Here is a 5,783-nt window from a genome sequence, read left to right on the forward strand (position 1 = left end):
TTGACCCATAAACTGGACTCAGGCACTCAGAGGCTTCTCAATCCCTCTCCTGCCCTTGGAATGTGGGTTCTGCTTGCCTTTCCCACTCCCAAAGGCTGCTCCATCGCCTTGAGATGGTGATATGGTGTTGAGAATACCTGCATGGTATATGTAACTGAGCCCAGATAGGGTCTCTTTATAAATGTTTAAGATTTGGAGGGTGGGTGTGGAGATCCATTGCTGCCATCCAAGACAAGCTTGTATTCAAGTTCCATTTGCTGTTAATAAAACTGTCATCTACCAAACTGGAGTGGCCTGCCTCTTTGGTCTCACCCTGCCCTCTTGGCCCTCTGCTTTTTTCCAGGCCAGCTTCAGATTACACCAGGGAAGCTCCTGGGAGGATTATGAACCAACAAAGGAATTAGCCATCACCCTTTGTTTAGAAAAATGAGGGAGGGGCACCTGGGTGGCTCAGCTGGTTAAGCAGCTGCCTTCGGCTCAGGTCATGGTCCCAGGGTCCTGGGATGAAGCCCCAGGTAAGGCTCCCTGCTCTGCTTCTCCCTCTATCCCTCCCCCTTCTCATCCTCTCTCTCTCTCAAATAAATCAGTATATTTTTTAAAATGAGGGGGAAAATGTAAAACATGTACATACAAATTACCATAACATTTAAGGTACATCTATACTTTATTTCATTATGAAGTTGGATTTCTGGCTAAGTTTGTTCACTAAAAGAAGTACTTGGGCTTTTTTCCCTTATTATTAGCATTGGGATATAATAAAAAATCTGCTTTACCTACATGAAGTATATGGTACTTACTAAGTACTAAATAAATATTAACTTTGTCCCTCATTTTTATTTAAAAATTACTTAGATCAATGTTTTCTTTTCTTTTTTCTGTAAAATAGTAATATCCCACAATATATGAAGAGATACTCCCTGCAAAAATGATTCTGTGATGAAATAAGTCTGGGAAATGCCAGATTAAACAGGGCTTAACTTCCTTCTGTTCTACAGAATTTGGCAGGGTCTTTAATATCTGAATGTGCATCATAATGCACTAAAGTAAGGATATGGTATATACCACATTCCCCAAAGACATTTGAGTACAGAACACTTTCTTGCTTAACTTATTTTCCTTATCTTATTATTATTGAAGTATAACTGACCTACAATATTATATTAGTTCCAGGTGCACAACATATTGATTTGACAATTCTATACATTACTCAATGTTTATTCACCAGGGTAAGTGTAGTCACCATGTGTCACCATATGGTATTATTATATGTTATTGACTACATACCCTATGCTGTACTTTTCATCTTGTGACTTATTTACTTATTAAAGATTTTATTTATTTACTCATTCATTTAGAGAGAATGTGTGTGAACACAAGGGGGGAAGGGGCAGAGGGAGAGGGAGGATCTCAAGCAGATTCTGCTCTGTGCACAGAGCCCCAAGTGGGGCTCAAAGTCATGACCCTGACATCATGACCTGAGCTGAAATCAAGAGTCACATGCTTAACTGACTGCACCACCCACACACCCCTCGTGACTTATTTTATAATGGGATTTTGTACCTCTTAGTCCTCTTCCTCCACTTTGCCCATCCCTCTACCCTCCTCCCTTCTGGCAATCACCAGTTTATTCTCTGTATTTATGAGTCTGTTTCTCAATGTTTTAATGTTGTTGTTTGTACCACTTTCTTCAAGGGATCCAATACTCCCAGACCAGTTTCGGGAAATGCTACATTAATCTGAAGAGCAGGGGAGAAAGAAATTTAAAACGAGTGTTTGGCAGGATGATGGTGCTGTTAATAGCACTAGGAAACAGGAGAGACAAGTGTGCAATGGAAGATTCATTCTGAACAGAGTGAGGTTCCTTCACTGTCTGGCAGAGACGAGCACTATATATGAGAGTCAAGCTCAGGAGAAAGGTCAGGGCTGTGGTTATCGATTATTATCAATTAAAATTCCTCCACTACACAGTCTTAGCACTCTGATCCATTCCAATCACTCGGGAGATCAATCACAAGTATCCTTTTACTAATGTTAGTTAAAACACCAACTCTACAAAAGATTTACACTTTCAAAGAAAATGAAGAGTGTTAAAGACTTTTCTGTATGTAATAACGTAAAGACAACTTATTTTCTCAGCAATTGGGTGAGTAAGTGAATATTCTGATAAATCTGATGGTGGAGACTGGGCATCCAGGTCCTCAAATCAACAGTAGTAGGCAGACCTTTCCTCACATGTGAGTGTGAGTTTAATTCCTCAAATATAAAAGGGGAAAGAAGCCTCATGAGGTCTGGGTAAAAGGAAGGACACAGAAACGGGGGAAGAGGAAGAGATGTGAGAGCAGAGACACTGAAGATTTTCAAGTATAGTGTCACATGCTGTATAATATAATTCATCCTCATGCCCCAGTAACTGAAATAAGTTAAAAACAATTTGATCAATGTAGTTTGATTTTTTTTAAAGAAACTAATTTTTCTTTGGCAGAGTACCAAGACAACATCTATTTGTATGAAAAGAAAAGGGCCAGTCAAGGTCCAGGTGACTCCATTGGTGGACTTTGTTGGCTACCTGCCCAACATCTGTTTCCCTCCTTCTGGCTGCCTGACAGGACCCTGCTTTGCCTCATGTAACCAAACAACAGGCTCCAGAAGAAGCTAACCCCATTTGCATGCAGCCCAGGAGGAGGTTCTGGTTTGTCTAATCCAGTCATGGCATTCCCCTTGCCAGGTTTTAGGAATGTACATCTGATCCAATTCTGGCTACTGAGACTGCATGATGGAGACTTTTGGGGAAGTTTTCCCAACTCCTGAGAAATGCACTCAAGAAGAGAGAATCATTCTTTTTCTCCTGGACACTTCCATATCTGGACATGACAGCTATAACAACTTCAACCATAATGCAGCCAATCTGAGGAAGGCAGAGGCAAGGTATCTGCAGAGCCTGGGCATTGGTAAACTAACGGCCTGCCCTACTCCTGCTGTCCTGTGATATCATAAATGTGCTTATTGTTTAAAGCAGTTTAAGAATTTTGTTTCTGGCAGGCAAAACTTATGTGAACTAATGTATGCTTATAATAACATCAGTCTAATTTCAGTCTGAAAAAGCTTTCCCAAGTAGGAGAGAGAGCAGTGCAGTTAAACCCAGCCCGACCTAAATAGTTCATAATCTGCAGCCATCTAATCTATGTCATACACTTTTTAAAAATGCTTTTGTAACTGCTATGCCCACCCTCTGTCTCCCTCCGAAAGCATTCTATGCACTATTGTATCACTCAATGTTCTTCAGAAAAACAGAACCAATAGTATGTGTGTGCATGTGTAGATACATAGAAGAATGATAGATTTATTTTAAGGAATTATCTCATGTGATTATGGAGGTTGGCAAGTCCAAAATCTGCAGGGTAAAGATCTAGGGAAGAGCTGACGTTACAGTTGAAGTCTGAAGGAAGCCTACTGAAATATTCCTTCTTGCTTGGGGGAGGTCAGCATTTTTGTTCCATCCAGGCCCTCAAATGACTGGATGAGGTTCACTCACGTTATGATGTAGGGCAATTTGTTTACTCAAAGTCCGCTGATTTAAATGTAAATCTCATTTAAAAACATCCCCACAGAACACATGCAGAATAATGTTTGACAAAATAATAGGGGACCACAGCCCAGCTGAGTTGACAAATAAAATTCAATATCACAACTATCATTTTAGTTCCTAACCAGTTTCTTGGGACTTCATCACACTCTGGGCATATTCAAGGCATTATGTCATACAGATGAATGCAGAAGCCAGACAGGAAGGAGTGGATGGGCAGAAAGTGCAAATAAGCATAGTCCACTGCTTTAGAAGGCAACAGGGGTTTGAAAGAATAGTGGGATTAAGGGGTGAGGTGAATCACTGACAAGGCTAAATCCAGACGGGATTACTCAAGAGCACATTTAGAGAGACCAGACCCTCTTCCTCCCAACTTGTGGGTTGCTTTAATGCTTCCCTTCCAATATAAGTAATCTATTTTTCTCTAGACAGCACCCTGGATGTTCTCCAGAAAGCACTCAAGAGGGATAAAGATCTAGGAAATGAAATTTGTAGACAGGCAATGCTTTTGAGATTTCATATGTAAGTTTTAACCAGATTGCTCATTAGTATTAATGAACTCAGGAGACCAGAATGACCCACCTTCTCTCTAGAATCTTCAGAGTTGAATTATCATTTTTTTCTATAAATACACCTCTTCCTTGCATTGCTATACACTGAGACTGCAGACTGCATACCTTTTCTGTTAAAATTTCACTATTTGGCCAGCTTCTGTATTTTCTAAGATCTTGGTATTATTAAAATAAATGAAGCTTTCATAAAGAGAATATGAATTTTAATATAACCATTTTGCCTGGAGGATGGGAATTGGTACCTATCATTACTTGCAGCTCTGTAGAGTACCTACTTCCATGGTTAATTCTTGGTTATCCATGTGCTGTAAGTAGGTACGCCATGAAGCCAAATGTGAATGTCATTCCTGCACCCCATTTTCATTATTTATTGCAGCTTTTTGGCAGGAGAGAGCTTGTTTTACTTCACTGAGACAGCTGCTGTCCATTCCCAGTCTGTGATATAAAAGTGACTTGTAAGAATCATGTGGAGTTTGGGCAGCCCGGGTGGTTCAGCCGTTTAGCGCCACCTTCAGCCCAGGGCGTGATCCTGGAGACCGGGGGTCGAGTCCCACGTCGAGCCTGCTTCTCCCTCTGCCTCTGTCTCTCTCTCTCTCTCTGTCTCTCATGAATAAATAAATAAAATCTTTAAAAAAAAAGAATCATGTGGAGTTTGTATTCAGAGGACTACAAAAATGACAAAATTCTGTCATTTATTGATAAATATTTTTCAAGTCCATAAAATAAAAAGAAGGCACCATGAGCAGGGGTATAATGAGTTATCACCAGTGACCTTCAGAGAACTTATAGAACAAATTCATTTTCCATAATAAGAAATTTAAGTGAGGAGGGCTTGAGACAAACACAAAGAGGCAATTATACCACTTTAAATATTTAGCCTCAAACATCCAATTCAGCACCATTTTTCTCCAAGTTTATAGCTTCCGTGGGCAGTTCGGCTTTAGGTAAGCCAAATATGTACAATGGCTGTGGACTTGAAAAAGGCAGTGTGCACTGCTTTATCTTTGATGCAGCATTTCCTCAAAAGAATTTTCCTCTCAGCCCTTCATCCATGCCATCTTTTCAGTCATCAGGCTCACCAGTGGCCTAGATAGATCACACCTGTTATGCTGTAGCATTCAACTCTGACTTAGGGCAGGAGCCGCATTTGTTCTGATTGGTGCTCTGGCTTGCAAGCAAACATCATTTTACTGTAAGGATGATTTCAGTCAGATGGATGGAAGCTCTAGTAAACCGTCCTGCCATATAGTACATAAAATGTTCATAGGTCAATTTTGCCAGCTCTTCCATTTCCCAAGACTATCACTGAAGCTCTTGGTAATACAAACATGCTAATTATCTGCATATTTTTAACCAAAGCCATTCTGATTCTATGGATTACAATGATCAATTACCTATGCACTCATTCATAACAGCAGATGGTCACAAACAGAGGTCTTTATGCTAATTCCTTCAGCATTTCTTGAGTATCCACTGTGTTTTAGGTGGCCCCTAAAATAATCCTTGCTCTCCAAGAACTCCTGTGAAATGCCTATGAGACAAACAGGTGAGTGTCATAAAAGATACATACTGGAAGCAATTAATTCCAGACTTGAGAGAATTAAGGACTATTTTTACTGAGGATGGAG

The 5,783-nt window shown here is 40.2% G+C and overlaps 1 long non-coding RNA gene across 2 annotated transcripts; it reads left to right on the top strand.

Annotated features, from left to right (window-relative positions):
• Positions 1-413: 413 nt before the first annotated feature.
• LOC112644742 (uncharacterized) lies at positions 414-4,754 on the top strand. 2 transcript variants are annotated; one of them, XR_003126702.3, is made up of 4 exons: positions 414-515; positions 1,693-1,916; positions 2,483-2,925; positions 4,532-4,754. It is a non-coding gene; the product is annotated as an uncharacterized LOC112644742 (long non-coding RNA). The 2 variants fall into 2 exon arrangements; XR_003126701.2 differs by lacking the exon at positions 4,532-4,754 and having other exon boundaries at positions 2,483-3,012.
• The last annotated feature ends 1,029 nt before the right edge of the window (positions 4,755-5,783 follow it).

Source organism: Canis lupus, chromosome 1 (assembly GCF_003254725.2).
Source record: "Canis lupus dingo isolate Sandy chromosome 1, ASM325472v2, whole genome shotgun sequence".
Classification (NCBI taxonomy): domain Eukaryota; kingdom Metazoa; phylum Chordata; class Mammalia; order Carnivora; family Canidae; genus Canis; species Canis lupus.